This window comes from Paramormyrops kingsleyae, chromosome 25 (genome assembly GCF_048594095.1).
Source record: "Paramormyrops kingsleyae isolate MSU_618 chromosome 25, PKINGS_0.4, whole genome shotgun sequence".
Classification (NCBI taxonomy): domain Eukaryota; kingdom Metazoa; phylum Chordata; class Actinopteri; order Osteoglossiformes; family Mormyridae; genus Paramormyrops; species Paramormyrops kingsleyae.
The window spans coordinates 2218057-2239065 of record NC_132821.1 but is presented as its reverse complement, the minus strand read 5'-3'; the positions used below and the strand labels follow the sequence as shown (position 1 = coordinate 2239065).

The 21009-nt window shown below is 41.1% G+C and overlaps 1 long non-coding RNA gene across 1 annotated transcript; it reads right to left on the bottom strand.

Moving 5' to 3' along the window:
* Positions 1 to 3470: 3470 nt before the first annotated feature.
* Positions 3471 to 5947, bottom strand: LOC140582693 (uncharacterized). The gene is made up of 3 exons (XR_011985509.1): positions 5852 to 5947; positions 5017 to 5109; positions 3471 to 3881 (listed from the first exon to the last, which is right to left on the bottom strand). It is a non-coding gene; the product is annotated as an uncharacterized lncRNA (long non-coding RNA).
* Between the last annotated feature and the right edge of the window lie 15062 nt (positions 5948 to 21009).

Here is a 21009-nt window from a genome sequence, read left to right as displayed (position 1 = left end):
TCACAGTATTAAGACAAAACACGCATTTTTCCATAAATATGACTGTAATGCTCTCAAATAGCTTGCTCACTCATCGCGGAAAAATGTCAGTCGGCATTCTGTACATTCGTGCAATGTTTTTTATCTTCGGAGTTTTAGAAGAAAACCAATGAATAAAATGACAAAGTTACCCTCGTTTGAAAGCTTGATCTCTTATGTACATAAATCAATCACTGTAATCCTTCATTGTCAAGTATTTTTTCAGATATATGCTCTGCTTCCCTGCTAGCACATTATTTTTTACGCACTGAACCTTTGCCCATGGTTATGTTTCACCATAATAAACTTTTTACATGAACATCAAATTACAGTGTCATTTGCTTCATCCAATAGAGGTGTGTCTAAGGTTTGCAAAATGGTATGGGATGTGCTGATTGGGCATTGTTTTTCGCGCTGGGGACATGAATGCGCAACTTATTCTCTGCAGGTGCAGTATTTGTGGGAATGTCTCGAGTACGCATTGCGCACGTAGTCTCCGTGAGTTTACCCAGTTATTTTCGGACAACAACTTTTTTGACTGAAGAAAAATGGCTCGGATGACTTTCACTGTTGAGAAAGCACAGAAGATGATTTTGAAGAGTGGTTCGGGGGAAAAAAGTGTCACTTTTATCCATTGATTCGATGGAGGAGGACGCTTTTTTGCACGGAGAGGATGCAACGCTCGACATAAGTACATTTATTTACAGTTTACATTTTACTCTTTTATTCTATAGATTTTTATAATTCCGTGATTCAGCAAATTACAATTAACATTTGTTTTGGTAACACTTGTATTGTGGTACATTGGGAAGAGTTCCGCATCGCCTTTGTCAAGCTTTGAAGTGTGCAAAGTAATGCAGCGCTTTTGGCTTTCACTTGGGCAAAGTTACGCGGGGCTTTGTTTGGGCAAAGTTATGCGGGGCACTTGTCGGCCTTGTTTGAGCAAAGTTATGTACAGTACTTGTCGGCTTTGTTTGGGCAACATTATGTACGGTACTTGTCGGCTTTGTTTGGGCAAAGTTATGCGGGGCACTTGTCGGCTTTGTTTGGGCAAAGTTATGCGGGGCACTTGTCGGGCTTTGTTTGGGCACAGTTATGCGGGGCAATTGTCGGGCTTTTTTGGGCACAGTTATGCGGGGCACTTGTCGGGCTTTGTTTGGGCACAGTTATGCAGGGTTAGGGTTAGAAACAAAATGTTTCTTATGACCCATAAGTGGTAATGCATTTAGAAAGAAAGACGCTATCCCAAAACACTGCTAGTTACACTGCGGCCATTTTGGATAGGTTTTGGATAGGTTTGGCACAAGTCGTGTGAATAAAATATAGATTTTCCTACAAATGTGTGGTGATGTTGTGTGACAAAATGTTACTTATGACCCATAAGTGGTAATGCATTTCGAAAGAAAGACGCTACCCCAAAAAACACTGCTAGTTACAATGTGGCCAGTTTGGATAGGTTTTGGATAGATTTTTGAATAGGTTTTGGATAAGTTTGGCACAAGTCGTGTGAATAAAATATAGATTTTCCTACAAATGTGTGGTGATGATGTGTGACAAATTGTTACTTATGACCTATAAGTGGTAATGCATTTAGAAAGAAGGTTGCTACCCCAAAAAACACTGCTAGTTACACTATTGCCATTTTGGATAGGTTTCAGATTAGTTTAGGTTAGGTTTTGGATAGGAAAGGCTCCCAGTTGCACCATTTGCTCTTTCCTCCGTAAAACCTGTTGGGCTGCATCAAATGATATGAAATTGGGCACACATGTAGAAAACAAGTTTGGGAACCAGATTTTTAAAATTGGACCTATTCCATCATGTAGTTTTTGAAATATTTACAAAAATCCAAGACAAAAAGACAGATTTTGTATTTTTCCAGCTGTTTTTGTTATATTCGCATGTCCATAAATTATACACAGGTTATTCATTTCGTTATTGAACTACCTACAATCAATTGTAAAGGGGTCAACTTTGATTTTAGGTATCAGGCATGTGTCTGTGACTTTTATATCTGAAGTTATAAGGTAATTATTCCAAAGAGGGAAGAAATGCCCCCCCATGCAAGGGGCCCCTGGTTCACTCCATAGGGTTAAGAATGTGCGAGAAAGAATGCAAATCAAAGTTTTAGCTCAGCAAATGTTTCCTTCAGAGAAAAAGTTTTTTCTAGATGCCTACGAAGAGGCCACTCGACCCGCGCACGGGTATTTATTAGTCGATTTAACCCCCTGGGGTCGGTGGTCCCGCCGGCGGGATCTGACAGAAATTTCGCAAAACCGTTTAAATAACTCTGTGAGTTTTTGTCATATACACATTTTAAAAATACCCTCAGAAACCTTGCACGGTCTACTATATATAGGTAGAAACTAAATATATTTTTACAGCTTCGTGATATGAATAGAAAGAACAAGAGTGACTGACTTAAGCATCTGCGTCTAAAAGCGGCTCTGATCACCCACCCACTTGCAAATCGCGCTATTCGCATGATAATAACATGATAATCTGACAGTTAGTATTGGGTAAAGAAATATGTGAATACGCCCATTGTGACTGAAATAAACAAGAGCACACACTGTAAAAAGAATAACTGTGCTAAAACTAAAAAAATTGATGTCCCATTTTCACATCTAAAATATTTGACTTCAGAGAAACTAAATTGAATCACTTAAGATGACTTGATTTTTTTATATTGATGTAAATCATATTACTGCACTTGACCGAACCTTAATTTTTTTACTTGATCCAAATAAATTTCTTCACATACAACCATATTGTAGTTATTGGACCAAACTAATATTTTGAAATTGACCCAACTTAATGTTTTTACATTCAACAAAATTAACATGAATTAATGTTTATTTGACACCAGTTAATTTATTTAGATATATTAAAACTATATTTTTCACTTTTTAATTTTACTGTACCTCAAAAATAATTAGCATTTTCTTTAAAAAAACAAGACTGGCCAACAGATTATTTCAAAATTGTTTATTGTTTCTAAACATTTTAATACACAGTGCCCATACAATGTAAAAAAACTACATTTGTATCACCTAATGGCAACTGAAGTCTCCCTTTAAAATAAACATTTGTTATCAAAAATGGTCTTTGAACTTTGAATCTGCTGTAGTGTTTTCAACACAGATGTAAACTTAAGACAAATATATAAATGCATATTTATATGCAAGACAAATAAAAAATTGATTGCCTTCCAAGCAAATTAACCAGTACAAACGCACATGGTACTAAGTCTAAATACATGCATGCTCTAGCCAATCCAAACTATACAGTAAATGAAATGTTGCTTTCTGGAAGCAGTGATGTCCCTATAAGACCAAATAAAAACAAATACAAAAACTTAAGGCCAATTAACTCAAGGCCAAACAACGCATAAAAGTCTTAAATGGCTATAGTACCACTTGGAAAAGTGCACTAAGTGCCAATGAGGTTCTCTCTCTCTTAAAATGCTGGCTAGGAGCCTGTCAGAACTACAGGCTACTTAAATACACACGAGCAAACAATCTCACACAAGCATGCCATACATACTATTGTGCAGTGTGGAGCTCACAAATCAGTTTACGAATCTTGGCGGTCATCTTGTTGCAATCAAGCTCCATAAGGATCTTCTGAAGAGCCTCAAAGGTGAAACGGAATCCCTGTGGATATTTCATGTTAAGAGCATAACAGAGTCCAAAGAGCATTGCCACTCCAGCAGCCACAGAAGGCAACTCATTTAGGACTTCCACACCATCAATGATGATCCCGATGTCTTGGGGCTGATGTAGAAGGCTCGAGTTCTCTCTGAATATGAAGATCGCCATAGTGGTTCTCTCCAGCTCTTGCTCTGCTTCATCTTTCTGAGACATCTTGAGGTAAAATGGGACAAAATGTGTAAGTGAACAACTGCAGTCTGGCACACCTGATAAATCTAGGACTACAACTAATGACTATTTTGAAAGTTGATTAGTTACAGACTATTCTAACAATTGTTTGACTAAATTCGTTGTGAATTGCATAATCATTCAATTACTTTTATATTTGTTGCTTTAATTATGTGCAAATAAATACAAAATACAGGAAAGATTATTACTTCATTGAAAATGACATTTTAATCAACTTTGCGGCCAATATTAGGCTGCTACTGATAAAAAAAAAAGTCAAATTAAAGTGATTATTGTGTTTGGCCTTTAGTCTGTAAAATGGTTAAGATGTTGATAACTGCTCCCCAAAGCCCAAGAAGACAAAACCAACAGCCCAGAATCCAAAGATATCCACTTTCTTATCATAGACTACAGAAGCCAGAAAATAATCATATTGAAGACACTGGAATTCATAGAATTTTGACTTTTCATTCTTTGCAGAAAAAAAAGACTCAAAAAAAATTAATAGATCATCAAATTACTGGTCCATAAATTCAATACTTGATTAGTCATTGATTAGTCAATTAATCGTTCAGTACAGACTTCAGGAAAACTCCCCACCCTGCTGTACCAACAACTATCAGGGGATCTGTGGTGGATACTGTGGACAGTTACAAGTACCTGGGAACCATTATAGACAATGCTCTCAGCGTCAATCAAAACACTGCAGTGATCTGCAAGAAGGGCCAGCAACGACTATTTTTTAAGACGACTGAATCATTTTAGCATTGATAAAACGCTGATGGTTCGGTACAAATATTCCTTTTTCCCAAGTGCAATCAAAGCTCTTAATCAACTCTGACCAAATTTGCCACATTTTAATGTAGATTAATGATTTTCATGTTTTTATTCATTGTAATTTTAACTTATTTAACTTATTTATTATTTTTTGCACTGTTTATGTGTGAATTGTGCCACGACTGTTTTTGACTGCTGCTGTGCACCAAATTTCCCCTTGTGGAACAATAAAGTACTGAACTGAACTGATTAATCACTGCATCCAATAGCAAAGCTGACAAGTTTACCCAAAGATTAACTAAGTTGCATCTCATGTAGAGACAGAAAAGATCTGGACACATACCATGTATTCTTTTATCAGGTCCTCAACACATTCTCCAAGGTAGATGATAAGAGATTTAAGGACACACTCCCTCCTAATATCAGCATCGGCATCCTGCAGGGACATTCAAAAGGGTTACTATGCAATGTGGAGGCAAGCTGTTTTTTCTCAGCTTTCCAAACAGTTGGTTCTTGTCCAGTTTGCCCTGGTTCCAGATTGGCTCCCTAGGACAAATTATTGAAAGCAGTCATACAGGATAGAGCAAAATGATGTCAGAGGCCACTAGCAGTCTTCCTTGGAAGAGGGAGAACTGGATGGCTCTGACTGCTCAGGCCAAAACTGCATTTTACAGCTCTCTCACAAGACCAGCCAGTGGTCCTTGACATGTTCTCATTCTGGATGTCTTTGCTTTCACCTAGTTTTTGGTGTGGATAAATGTGGATTTGAGCTGTAACCAAGGCATTATAGAAGCATCTCAACGGTTTGTGGAAGAGCTGTCATTAGAACTGGTCACTTTGCAAATGCAACAATGGTTCCCCACCAAGGGAGAAGGCCGCAGCTAGGCAGTGAGAGTACTGTACTAATGTAAGTAACAAAAATGTTACTGTGTATGCACCAGAGGAAGGACATCTGCTTGTAGTGTGGAAAGGACATTTCCAAAGCGCACACATCCTCTGACTCAAGCCACACACAGTTTCTTTTAACATTTTAAAAAGACACAGCATTTGCCTTACTATGCGTATAACCATAATCACTTATATTTACTAAATAAAAGTGGAACAGGATACATGTCCTCATCAGATATAGGGATTAAAATGCTAAGTGTCATATTAGTAGTTACTTATATACATCATACCTGATCAAGAAACGCCAGGATTGTGGCATTTTTTTCTTTGGCTGTCCCTCCTTTCTTTCTGATGATTTTTAGAAGTTGCGGGGAATGTTTGTCCAGCTGGGCCATAAATCTGGTTAGCAGAGGAACTGCAGTAACCCACAGAAACTCTGCATTGATCTGTACAGGAGCAGACAGCGCACAATACATTTTTTTCATTAAATAACTTCATACACCAAAAATTTTAAACATCTACTCCCAATCTGTAAACTATGACTAAAGGCATTAGTATAAAAGAACTTAAAGGTATACCTCCTCCATCTGAAATAGACCTGGCCATCTTTCCATGAGGTTCTGGATGGTAGGCTTCTTATCCACAACCTCTTGCCTCCTGAACTCAAAGGTCTTAGCCATCTTCTCCCGTACAGTTTTCTCATTGTTTCTCTTCTTTACTTCAGTCAGAAGAGATATTCTCTCTTGTTCCAGGCTTTCTGGATTCTCACTGCTGGTCTGAGGATAGTAATTGGCCTCACCTCTTCTTGCCTTTTTGTTGTTCTTGGCTGGCTGGGGAATGGAATCTTCTCGCGACTTAGATTTGAGGGTATTCGGTATGCTAGTCCATGTGACTTCAGCTGAGTGCGATAGTTGCACATCTTACTCTTTAGTCTGAGTTTCCATCCGTAGCTCTCATTAAAGGAGTCTGGTTGCCTCAAGCACGGATGCTTCCTTGTCAGAGCCTCTGCAACTTCACTCAGGTCTGCATCACTGGGGTACGCCTTATATGAGAAAATCTTCTCTGCCAATCTTTCCAGTATGTCAGACAACATTTTTGATGTAGGTGTGAGTCTGGTTTGGTCCTTTGTGTATTCCATATTCCCTTTCTCAAGTAGACCTTCTGTTTCAAAGGAGAATTGTGGGATGTTGAACTCCTTTGGCCAGGGCTCTGTTCGGAGTCTCTCGGAGGAGCTGCTGCTGAGTTTAACTGTGTCATCTGAATCAGTGTGTGTTGAGATGGAGCTTATGTCTTGGTCACTTTCTATGAATTCCAGAATGACTGTATCATGAGTAGATGGTATGACCTTGATGGTGGTAAGATCTTTGATCATAGAGGTTGAGCTCAAGTTAACAAATGTTCCACCAAAGTCAACATCCTTATATTGCAGCCTGATATCTCCAGCAACTTTGCATGATTCTTTGATTTGTTCAATGAGCTCTTCAACTGTGTCTGGCATCCTTGGTAGATCCATCCTCTCAGAGCTACTGTCACTCAACAAGATGAGTCGTATGGGATTTGCCATATTTGTGGATCAAGTTGCCTTTCAGTTTAAGTGTGCAGGAAACTTTTTCAATACCACCTAAAGTAACAGACAGATACACAAGACATAGTATCAGCTCTTTTGGCTGCTGTGTTGTAGAGCACAATGTTGTCACTTGCTTCTGTGGTATCTCGTCACTTCCTCTGAATAGCCTTGCTAAGCTAAGCGGACGTTTACATGCAAAGAAATTAAACTTTCAGTCACATTATCTGGTTCCTTTAGCTCGACTATGAGAGCCCCAGTTTGGTTTGTTTTCAGTCTGACTAAGGCAGGGATTGAAGCAAAAAAAATTCATCTGTCAGAAAATTTTGCTGGTGAAAATCCCTCCCACCAATTCACTAAAATGTGACGGAGTTGCGGCGCACGCAGTTTTGGCCTAATTACAGTCCCTCCAGGATGTTGCTGGGTTTTTTGTGATTGTTGGGGCCTAAAATGACAGATTTTGCTGCACATTTTCCAAAAAGTTGCGGTCAAAGTTTCGATTTTTTTCAAGCATTTTTTTTGGTTTTGTTTTTGATTATATGCACACAGAGTCAACCTCTTTATTTACACATACACCAAATGCGCTGTTTCACCATAAAATAAAGACTACAAGATGCCGCAATCGCCATGACACCAACAGCGGCTCACTTTACTTTCACTTTCAGAGGTTCGTCTCAGAGGTTCGCTGGTTAGAGAAGCGGTTCCTCGTGCGCACTGGATACAAACTGCACACATGTTGCGTTTAACAAAAATAACGACATTCAAAGGAGTTCATGTTAGTTAACACTGACAAACCTAATCATTTCACATTTTCTCCCACATAACAAAACGGCTGACACAGCACACGGATTAGGAAACAGAGAAGTTCATCTCTCTGACTTTTTTAATCTGCTTTCTTACATTGTTCAAAAACGGAAACTCACCTCGTCTCTTTCAGTACCTTTAACAGACGTCACAGTAAGGCTGAACGATTAATCGCATATGCAATTAAATTGCGATGTAACAAAATGCGATTTTCAAATCGCAAAGGCTTCGATTTGCCTGGTCACGTGATCTGGGAAAGTCACGTGACTTGCGAGCAGCAAGGAAGGGAGCTATTAGCTAGCGAGCCGCCCCGCCGTCCTTCGGACCGCCACTTTTCAAAAATGACAGGGTAAATTGCAAGGGACGGCTTTCAAATTTAAGGGCAAAGCCGTCCTCATTGTGTGGAATAGCGTTGGGTGTGTGTGTGCGAAGCCGTGTCACAGAATAGAACCGAAACTGACCGACTTCCACATATCTCACATTCCTAGCGTTCACAGACTAGTTCGCCAAACCGAGCTGCAATCGGAGTACAAAAATAAAACCACCACAAGGTTCCTCCCTGTTTTAACTGTTATCCTCAGTCTTAACTGACCATGCTCACTAGTGCATTGTTTGTTTGCTACACATCTGCATCCCTGGTGTGTGTGTGTGTGTATACACACACAAGTCACATTAGAACTACCAAACCTTCAAAATAAAAGCATGACAATGAGAGCATAAAATAACTTTAATCCTTGGACTAAGGCGTTTACATACATTTCAAAAGCCCGATTTCAGTCGGACTAAGGCTAAAATTAGACTTTCTCTGCTGCATGTAAACATACTGAATGTCACAAGTTACCACTGTCATTCTTACCCGTGCGGGTTGAGAGGGGTTGACGTAGATTGTGTGCAAACCCCTGATGTAGGATTCTAGCGTCAAAACACGTCCTGGATGTCTGGAGAACAGGAGAAAGGGAGAGAGGAAGAATTAGTTCCTATTTACAACCTCCTTGTGTTGTCATAAAGATGACAGCATTGTTGTAAGTGCCATGTCAATGCAGACCTTAAGCGTGAATATATCTCTTTAGGGTAATGAAACACACTCCTCCCACAGTGTAATCCACCAATGGATATGGATCAGTCAGTTCATTGGGCCCCACAAGCAAAATGTCCTTGTTGGGGCTCACTTCAAGTTCAAAGGCCCTGAAATGCTCCCAGTGCCAGGCATGAAGCTTCCGAACAATGAAAAAAGGCTTATCCTTCAGAACCAACATGTGGATGATTTCAGTGAATTCAGGGATCCCTGCCAAAAATCCATATGCAAGGATCATTCCAGTGCGGTAGTTGAATCCATTGTAATTGATATTCTTTGCCAGACACACATTGTCCATAGTTGGGTGCTTCACCCGTATAGCTTGTGCAATCTCCTCTTTCAACACGTCCACAGAAAGAGTTGAAACATTTGACACTTCCAGAAGGGGTTTGTTAGGGTATATAGGTATCTGCTGTGCCATGTGAAATTGGTGTCGCTCTGCCAAAGACAACAACACATTCTTGAAAGATTTTGTGTCGAACAACTCTTTTAAAAAAACTGTGCTTTGCTTCGAATCTCAAAGTCCAAAGACAGAGTAATGGCCCAAACTGACGAATAAGCTGAGGGTAATGTTCCAAGAAATGATGCTTAGGCAGCAGGTTGTAGTCAGGGAAACCTCTTGGAGTCGTACTCTGTGCTCTGAGATCTTGAAGTTCAAATATGCAATCGATTCCTCTGTATGAACAGGTGAGACAATAATATCCACAATATCCTTTAGATCAGTCAGTATTTTCCATGCAGGTTCATTAACAGGCACCTTCTGGCCAACAAGGAGGGGGAAAAACCGTAACAGACTCCAGTTTTCATGTGAATTGCCACCTATTGTCTTTCGAGATGCAAAATTCAATGGCACTGGATGGGGACGATTAACTTTGTCAGTTGATTTAAAGGGAAAATGAAGTATACATTCATTTAAAAAAGCAAGTGTAAAGTATTTCTTAGATGTGAAGATGGAAAGACATAGCGCTATCTCTGCAGGAACAATCCCTTCAAATAAATAGATCTGGGGGGAAACCCGTTGTAACTTTGAAATAACTGAGTTTCTCAGCGAGGACACATCTGTTCTTCACACCACAGAAATTGTTCAGAGATTTTTCCTCTATGATTTTGAGATGGTCAGAGTGAATCTCTTCAGTTCTTGAAGTAAAAGCTCCACTTTCTACTGTCTTAGTTTGAATGTCTGTTCTGGAAGCTGTACAAAATCGGCAGAGATGACCACTTGAAAAACTTTCAACTAATCCAGCAATGCTGTGGGCTCCAAGATTGTCAGCTATTATACACTGTACTGTTCCCTTAACACATTTCCCTAACTTTGGCAAAAACACACCGTGTTGTTCCAAGGAAATTAACTCACTAATGAGTGGCTCGAGTACTGCTTCATAGCCATACACCTTCAAATCCTCACTTCTGACCAGCAGAGCCAAATATATCGATGACAGTGAAGATTGACAACCAGGGGACAGATTAGTTAAAGTCCAATAGAGGCCACAGATTTTATGTTTTCTTCGTGATGTCCCAATGGGATTGCATATTTCGAAATCATCAATGTAGAGATTTATAGAAATCGCACAGTCTTCAGACAGAAGTTTGTTGTTTCTGAAAAATTCACCATCAAAGCGACAAGTATAAACTACTTTATCACTCACAGGTGACTGATATCTCTCTTTCAAATTGGCAGTCTTTAACAAAATAGATTCTGAACTTAGAATCTGCTGCAATGTTTTGAGCACAGATACATATTGTAATGATTTCTGGTTCCTTTTATCAAGAAAATATTCCACTGGTGACATTACACCAAATTCTCTTTTATAATATGACTTGCGCTTCCAAAAAGTAGACAATGGGCCTTGTTTCACTATTGCTTTTTGAAATGGGTGTGAAGAACAAAGTGCAGTGGCTAGCTCTTCAACAACAGATGCTTCCACGTGACAACTGTTATCTCCCAAAAACTGACTGATTGTTTTTTGAATAACTGGCAAACAGACAGTTCCTACAGTATGTGATGTAGCTCCTCAAGCAATTCATTCACAGCTGTACTGGAGACTAGGTATGTATGTTCCAATTTAAGTAAAAGTGAAGCTAATTTCAGTTCAACTTCCTTTTCAAAATCTCTAGACTCTGTGATGGTTGGCTCATCCAACTTCTCCTCTTCATTCAAGTCAGAGTTCAATGAGTCAGAAGGATTGCAGCTGGGATGATGTGACAATTATTCCACTTTTTAAGTCTTTAACGGTGCATGAATTATGTTTTCTCCATTTATGGGTCTGGAAACTGCCGTATATGTTGTTTTTGTATGAACAACCATCAAACATACAAGAGACGAGTTCGTTTTTTTTCAAATGTTGATTGATATGTTGAAAAAACTCATACTCTGTGGAAAGCTGATTGTGGTCACAAACGTAGCACTTGAATGAAGAGGCTTCTTGTGTGGACTTCTGATAAGGATGATTCCTAGTTAGATGTTTTTGTAGACCGTTCCATGTACTGGATGAACAGGGACAATTTTCGTGGATGCAGGGATAAGGACGGTGCCTGCCATGAAACCGATGATCAAGTCGATAATGTTTTAGTAGCTCAGATTTTACTGAAAATGACAGGGTGCAGTCCTTGCATTTCCACATCCGATAACTGAGAAAACAAAGGGAATATAGTAAATTCCAAAACAGGTGATTATACTGGTCTGTTTTTTTTTTATCAATATACAGAACTCCAAAAATGAAATATATTTATGAGGCTAGAGTTTCATTTTTTTTTTTTTTTTACTGTCTGGGCTTCAAGATTTTTGGAACACTACAGGTGAGCAATAACGATGATTGGTGGTTTCATTATGTAGTTCTTTTAGCTAATTTTCTTCCCCTGGAACTCGTTTTGAGGATTGCAAAATTTGACCGCACCTTATGAGTATAAGTAGATAATGGGTGACTTTTGGCTAACTATCCCTTTAAGTAGTTACACTATAGTCTGGTTGGTTACTTTTACTAACCCACACAACTGATGTAACTAATACAATACGCCTGAAAGTCAATTTTCAAAAATAGTCTTATGTTATTCATGTCATTTATATGCTGGCGTTTCCGTCTCTAAATCATGCGCATTAACAATTCTCTTTTGCGCTCTGTATAGCGCAAGACGGAGTATCGCTGAATGTGCGCGCGCGCGCACACACACACACACACATATTATATATATATATATATATATATATATATATATATATATCGCACGCAAGCTTAAGCGCAATTTCAAACGATGCTCAGAGTGTGTAGCAGAGCTCGTTTAACTACGAATGTAACATAACCGATGCTAGCTAGCTGTGTGCACCGCGGATACATGTGGCAACGCTAGGTAGCCAGTAGCTTGATCCTTAAACAATATTTGTTTCGCCCTGGATGTAGCTAGTGAGGGCTTTTGATCAACTTGCATTCCCGACTGTCATACCGTTGCCGGTTAATATGTTTACCAGCTTGAACGTCGCCGGTCGGATCGTGTCAGCTAGGCTAGCTTTGGTGGAGGCTGGTGACACAGCTTAAACGGGACTATTTCTTTGCAATTTTGGCAACACAAATTACAAAAATTTTCGTAACTCACTTGGATTTACTTACGTTTATTTTCTGATGAAATCCATCGGCGATGTGACACGATGCTCCCATCCAGCCTTGCAGAAGTGATCGGACTGTTCGTGGTTGCGTTCAAGTGCAAATGGAATTCCACTCAAATTAAAAATATTACTTGTTGAACATGAAAACAAATATACGTTTTGAGAGAAATAAAAAACTTTGTGTTGTGTCATTGGAACGGATAATTAGTTCCATACAAATCAAAAGTGATGTTTTAGAATACAAAAAGAATGATTTTCACTATCAAATCAATAATTTTATTCTGTTTGGAATGGCAGTTATTAGATTGAATGAACAACTGCATGTTAGACTTTTTGCAGTGCATGTCTGGGTAGTGTTTACACTGATCGGCTACAATATAGCACACGGATACGTCTCTGCCGCTAAAGCTTTGCGCCAGTGTTGCCACTTTCAGGAGCGAAGCTCATACCTGCGTTCATGGCTCAGTGGGCTAAGCCTGTGTGCCTGCAATCACGTGGTCGCCGATTCAAACGCAGCGTATTTAGAATGTGAATAGTGATCTTCAGCTGAGAGCGATCCTACAGTACACACTCCCGATACAAATAAAACAAAGAAAGGTTGTCCTCCCCCCCCCCCCCCCGAAAAAGAAGAAGCACGGGAGACATGGAAAATTTCCTACGGACTCTCCGCTTGTGGGTACCCCTCACACATAACGTGATTCCTCCCCTGAATATCGTTTATGGCCTTTAAAAGGTACCCATTATGCTCTGTGGATAGATTACAACGATTAAGTGTTTTACGTGTGAAAAAAGAAAGAAAAAAAACCTGTAACACCGAAAAGATGGGTAATAAATGTTTTTTTTATTGAATAAAAGGTGTCACGTTTTTATTTTTTCAACATTAATCTATAACAATCTTTAAATAGTTTTAAGGAACATACATTTTGCGGCTTTGAAAGTTTATCTGCATTAACACGGCTAATACACTTTGAATATTTCTTGATAAACTTGGATACTAGAGCGTCGTTTTTCTTTAAGTCGTCAGAGTAAAACCTCATAGTCTCTTGAAATGAAAGTCCCTTGAAGTGGTGGTAGAGGAAAAAGGCGACGCGGGCCCCGCACGTGGAGGAAAAGTCGTGTTGAACTTGACGCGTATTATACCTTATTTCGGTAGCGTGCCTCCCTAAGAAGTGAATAAAACTTTTAGGGTAGTGTAGGATTACAAATTTATAAATTGTTCAATCTAGCTTCCAACATAAGAGTATATGAACTGAAAGAGATAGGCACATTGGATTTGCAGTTGGAGGTAAAGATGGTGACATTCTAATAAGATCAAGTCTGGGAGCCCAGGTGTCTGAGACATTAACATTTCATCTTTATGAACTTCCTGATCACTGGGTAGGGGCCCAAAGTAAAGGTGAATGCTAATCTCAAGGCCAGGCTGTGCCTTTGTCGCTATGATAATGTGAAGGTCTGGGTGATACTATCAGGCTAATTAGATTAGCACCTGGAGAGGCATTTGAAAGGCACTGTTATGCTGATGAAATCAGGGCTGGGGAACTTCCAGGCTGATTCCTGGAATATACTATGCTTTGTTTAGTTTGTCTCCACCTCTGTGTATCCCTCCCCCCTTGAAACGTATAAACTCTGCCGAGCTGAGTTTTAGTCAGACTTGGATGACTACAGCGACGCATGGCAAGTTCTCAATAAAGAGGAACTTCGGCCGGAAAGATATCCCAACGTCTCCTGGTCTCTGCTTCGACAAAGGAAAACGTTTCCAACAGTAGTAAGGGGAATCGGGTGGATAACCGTAAGAATCAAAGAAGGAGGCTTTCCCCTCTTCGGGCTCCAAAATTATCCCGATCCAGTGTTCACCCTCTCTATTGTGATCGTGCGTGTTTGCGACCAGAACAGTGGGCCCTCTCTCTATGCGGGTAGGTAATAAATCGCTAGGCCACACACCTCCAAAAGCATAACCCAGCAGGGGTTGTAAAAGGCATTCCAGCTGGTGAGTGTTCATGATTAAAAGTCCACCAGAACCTGTCTCTTGGAGTTTATTTCAATCACGCTGTCGAAGCAGGCATACACGATGAGACTCATGGTTCGAGGTAGCGGGGCTCTGAACCTTGAATCCAGACGGCATGTGCCACTGATGACGGGTGACAGGGCACCGCCATCCAGCTCGTCGACTCGGGAGAGATTGAGAGCAAATAGCGAGTATCCGTTTTCAAAATCCTCATAGTTAATGCATAGAGCCTGTAGGATCACACATGCACATATCACAGGGCCTAAATTCCAGGTGGCCTGAGACAAGGCCGAGCCTGGTACGAGAGGCACCAAAGGGGGGTTACACACATAAACACACACACACAGATAACAAGGGAGCCCAGCACTCCAACTTTTATTGCCCAAAGATTTAGGGACCTACAGAGAAGCAGAGTGGACCTAATGGACAGGGGTCCCTCGACTTGGCACACAACCCCTTCCCCATACACTCTGCCTTACATATCATTCACCCAACAGACGAACACCCTAAAGGAAGTTTCATTTAAGTTTGGCTTTTGTATACCGTGTATATTGATTTACTCACGACTACTAGTCTCAATATACAGATAGGTTATGTTTGTATGTGTCCTTAGACAATCTTAGTGTTTTGTGTGCCACCCTTACAACCATGTTCACGGAGTATCACCTATTTTACCCCTTTGCACTTGAACACATATAAATTTAAATAAATAGATAGGTATAGCTACCATTGTATATATGTTCTCATGGTATACCAGAAGAATCTGGAAAGTGAGTGTAACCAATGTGTCCTATCTTTTAGAGAGTCTTCTTTGTTAAAACCCCCCCTTCTCTTCCATCATTCCTTTGTGGTCCTTATCTGATCTTGGTGGACCGTCACCAAGTTTCTGTGTTCTAACATACTATATTAAAAAGAACTGAATTAAGGTGTACATTATCCATTTTGGAGAAGATCAATTAGAATAAGCCACACCAACCAAGATATGTTGTGTCCAGATGTGCAACTTATATTGATATTACCACAAACTAATGGCCACGCCTATCTATGGATAAGATGTGCTGTTTGTAATATGAATATTTGATGTAATGTCTGCACAAAGTGTAACATCTGTTGAGGTGCAACCCAAAACACCTGTATCCTATACTGATGTGAATCAGTCACATAGATAAAATAATTAATTATTTAATCAATTAATACAGATGGTATGAGGTATGTACCTGTGAAGCTGGTATGGCATGTTTGGTGTCAAACTGATTGTTAATCACCCCTGATTCCAAATCTGGTCAGTGATTACCATAAAAGTGGATGTATCAAAAGTTATAACAGCTTAATGAAAATCATCAGTAAAGGGAGAATCAGTCGGGCCATAAATCCCAAAAGGACTGATACAGACCCCCTTCCGAAAGCCCACCAAATGGATGGCCAGCCATTGGGCCAGGAGTCTAATTCCTGGTCATCCCTATTCATGAACTTTAGACCATAAAAATCTAGCACCTCAGAACAAAGGTGCGCAGAGAATAACCGCCAGCCCGAAGGAGAACATCAGCCGGGGCAAACAGATCATCAAGCGCAGAAAAGACCATCAGCCCGGGAGAAGAGAAGCCCACAAGAACCCTCCGGTGAAGGCCCAGCTGAACAGAGAACAGCACCCAAGACAAAGCTTCACCAGGAGAGAGAATCTAAAGGGACTCCACTCCACTGCTCCAAACGCCGCGCCTTCCTGAGTGCCATCAGCTCAGCAGCTCTGCCATCAACTGCCAAGACCTCCCCCCCCGCACTCTTCAACCAAGTAAACCAACTTCCTTTCATTCTAACAACGTAAGCTGTTCTGTTTAACCTGCTATAAGACTTTAGGGTCGTGTTTCCACAAACTATGCTTGCTTTGCAGAACAGTATTTCCCATTTAAGGTTACTCATTTAAAATCCGGTCATTGCATTTTCATATTTACATCGTTTGTTTTATTCCGTTATTTCGTGTTTGTTGTTTGTGTTAGGTGTAATGTCTGTCTTATGTTAGTTGTAGTGTTAGCTAGGAATAAATGCATGTCTTTTACACAACTTCAGCCTCCGTCATTGCGTACTCACACTAAGTTCCTGCCTCTGTGCGATCTTGCTACACGCTCTGAACCTCAAACTCGCCTGAAACATTGCGAGACTCTCTCTCATCGGCCATGAGGGGGGCTTCGCTACCAATCGTTTACATTACCTGGTGATGCAGCTCGGTGGACGAGCCTTCTAACCCAGGTTACTAAGTGATACTGGTAATTAGTGAATCCAATTTAAGTCTCACATTAACAGACTCACGGGGATACCGCAATCGAGTTTGGAGGAGCCGACCATTCGGCATAACAATTGATTAATAATCAGCATTAAATAATAATTAATTAAACTTTAATTAATTCAAACATATTGGTGGAGAATATTAAAATTTATTTGAGCTAATAATTCCTACAAGCCGAATCCCTTAAATGCCTGTTTGTAGCCAGGAAAAGGTTGTAAAACTCTCTGACCGACTGCCTCGCGTTAAAAATCAGGCTGGAACAGTTTGCTGGGTATGTGTCGGCTGTTTACAGAGAGGCTCAGAAATTCCAGGTCACAATGCTGAAACCTAAATGGGTTTCTGTTTAGCGTCCCCACGAACGCAGCGTGGTCCACAATCCCCAAAACGATGATAAGTTACCCAGGAAAAGATTGTCCTGCGGGCAGCATGTAATTTTTAATGACTACAGAGAGGTTAGGTGGTACCTTGGGCGGGGCCTATTTTGTGGGCGGAGCTTAAAGCTCTGTCCCATCTGTGACGTCATAAGCGGGAGGTGGGCGTATCCTTTGTTCTGATTGGTCGGGGGGAGGGGGGTTTTGGCCAAATGTTATACATGCTTATGCCACGTGTTGCCGATAGGGGGGTCATAGTGTTTGGGGGTTCTTAAACTTTAATAGAATAAAAATACATTACATGTATTTTATTAATGTGTTATTTTTAATAACGTTTTAAGGAATAATAAAACATATAGCAGGATGAACGTAAGCTAGGGCAAAACTTTAGTGATACATTTAAAAGAAAGAAAAGCAGGCGAAATTTAAACAAGTAGAGACATGTCCGAAACACCGTATTTTTAAACAAACGACACGTCCCAAACTTTAACTTTTAAAAGAAAGAAAAGCAGGTGGAATTTAAACAAGTAGAGACATGGCTGAAACACTGACAAGATAAAACACCGTGTTTTTAAACAAATGACACAAGGCTCAAATTTTTTACTTTTAAACAAGCCCAAAAGAGCAAATGCGAAACAAGTACAAGCATTTTAAACCCATTACATTTAACCAACGTATTTAAAGAAGAACAAGAAAAACTTTTAGCGATATTTACCAGTGTTAGGTTGAAGAATACATTTAACCAGCAAACATCTTAGCCCCGCAGCTTGCCCCGTGTGCGGCCGGCCAGTTCAAACTTCCACGTCAAATGGGCGATCGTGGGGGGGGGGGAAGGGGAGGGGCGTAAACACACGTTCAAAATGGCGGCGGTTGAACCAATGGACGTATGTCCGCGTGGGTTCGAACCCCACCCAGGTAAACCCTTTTCTGGGCTCTCTCTCTCTCGCTCTCCACGTAGAGACACTTAAATAGCAGCATCGCTGTCAAATCGGTGGCAAAAATGGCGACCGAAGGACAAAATGTTTCCGATCTCATACAGACAGAGCTTGCAATGAGTTTGACGACGACACCTACCCGTAACTTGGTACTGCTAAACCCGACTTGGGCTCCACGCAAGCCGTCGAGACAGCGCAAGCACGGAGCACTGTGCAGCATATTCTCGCATAAAGAATGTATCTGTATAAAACTCGAGAAAAAATTTTGAACAAAGTGTGGGCGGCCCACTTCTGGTGAAGACGACCAATGAGATGAGAGAAGACCATGTTGAAAACGTATTAAAACCCTGCCATCCTGTGAGCAAGCACTCCCGACGAGACACATCTCCCAGCAAGCAATGGCGAGCAAACTGACATCTCCTGAAGCCAGCCTACTGGAGCCTTCATCGCCTTCTGGCCTGCGATTCCCATCATTGCCTCGGGCATCAGGTTTTGGGCTGCGACTGGACAAACCATTAGCGCATCCTCAACTCATCCCGCAGCGGCCCGCATCATGGGGCCCGTATGGGGCACCGTTCCTGCCACCACCACCACCGCCTTCTAGCCCGACCTGGGCTGTGTGGTCGGGGTCACAACAGCAACCTCCGCAGGAGACCTCCAACCTAATGGACACATCGATGCCCCCTTTGCCGACGATGGATGAGCTCAGCGCTCGTTTTGCGGGACTGTCATTATCTGAAGATGCTGTGGATGGGAGCATCACCGATGCTGCTATGAAGATAATCAAAGGGTCACTGGCCTGTATTCTGGATCTGATCATCGAAGATGACTTGAAGGCGAACTGTATCGGCTGTTCTGTGAATCACCCGAGCCAGCGGAGGCACACGTGCCTCTATGAACCTGAAGCGTTTTATTTCTGTAACACTTTTGAAAAACTGATGAAAAAACTGTATAGACCATGGTTTAAACATATTATAACAAAAGCGGTGGCCATGTTTCACCCTCACCCCCCACCTGTCAAAGTCCAAGGTGCAGTCGAGGCAGTAATTTCTGAACTTAAAAGCGAAATTAATGTACGGGAAAAATTACGCGAGCTGAAACGCGATGTTGAAGGGAAAGATTATGAGTGTGCTGTAGATGGGGCAATTAGCGATTTCTGTGATATGCACAAGTTCGAGCAGACTCTGGCTGGTGTGTAAACGTCTGTCAAAATGTGATTGGATGGCAATTTTTACATGCTTTTCTAAATAAAATGAGTTGAGTCATGAAAACATTGTGTCATTATTGATAGAGGTTCAAGATGGATAACAAGCACTTGAAACGTGTCTATTATACGCCGGTTCAAACCCCGGTTCGTTTGGTGGTGTCGATAGATTATACAGGTCACAGATAAATGACCAAAGTGGACATACTGTGGATAAGAAGCAAGTTGCGACATGGCTGTCTGGTGAAGATGCATACACATTACATAAACCGATCAGATTTAACTTTAAAAGGAATAGAGTCTTTGTGACTAATATCGATTCTCAATGGCAAGCTGACTTGGTGGATATGTCGGCTTACGCGGACCAGAATGATGATTTTAAATACCTGTTGACGTGTATAGATATTCTATCAAAATACGCATGGGTGCGCTGCCTTAAAAGCAAGACAGGTGCAGAGGTAAAGAAAGTGTTTGAAAACATTCTCTCTGAAGGCCGGATACCCAAAAAGCTACAAACCGATCGAGGGACAGAGTTTTTTAACACATCGTTTCATAAGCTTACGGAGAAACACGGGATAATACATTTTGCAACCTGTAATGATGTTAAGGCATCCATAGTAGAAAGATTTAACCGCACTTTAAAGACACGAATGTGGCGTTATTTTACGGCTTATAATACAAGAAGGTATGTGGACATTGTACAAGATCTGGCGAGTGCTTACAATAACACCTGCCATAGCACCATTAAAATGAAGCCGGTTGAGGTGAATACGGAGAATGCTGGACAGGTTTTCAACAACATATATGGCGTGACGCCTGGTGCAGCTGAAAAGCGTCGTTATAAGTTTAATATCGGTGATGTGGTCAGGGTGTCGAAAGCACGGGGGAAATTTACCAAAGGATATGAGCAAACTTTTACGGACGAGTATTTCACAGTCACTGAACGTCTGCCTAGATCACCACCGGTGTACAGGATAAAAGATTATGATGAGGAGATCATAGACGGCACATTTTATGCAGAAGAGCTACAAAAGATCAGAATAGACAAAGACAAAAACTTCAAAGTTGAGAAAATCGTCGCGGAAAAAACGCAGAGGGGCAAAAAAATGTTTTTAGTGAAATGGCTGGGGTGGCCCGACAAATTTAACAGCTGGGTCCCCGCTACAACGGAGCCCCCGTCATGTACGGAGGGGGTCTGGGGGGCCTTTTTCGAGGGCTCCTGAGAATGGCCGTACCATTTCTGAAAAGGACTTTCAATATGGCGAAGCCGCATTTAAAATCGGCGGCGCAAAATATTGCAAAGGATGTAATTTCCGGTGCGATTACGGGGCAATTAACAACACAACAGCAAGAGGGCTCTGGGCTCATGGTGTTGGCGCGTGGAAAGCGTCAAAGACCCCCCGGGGCTCGAATTACAGCATCTAAAAAACGCAAGGTGTCGACCAAGAGAAGCTCAGTAGGCAAAAAGAAGCGAGAGAAGAAGGCGTCCACAAAAGTACAGAGAAGAAGATACATTTTCTAAAACTATGGCCCTCATACACAGCCATAAATTACCCTATCGCCTCAATTTTCTCACAGGTGGACGTATCCTTGGGTGACAGGCTAGTAAGC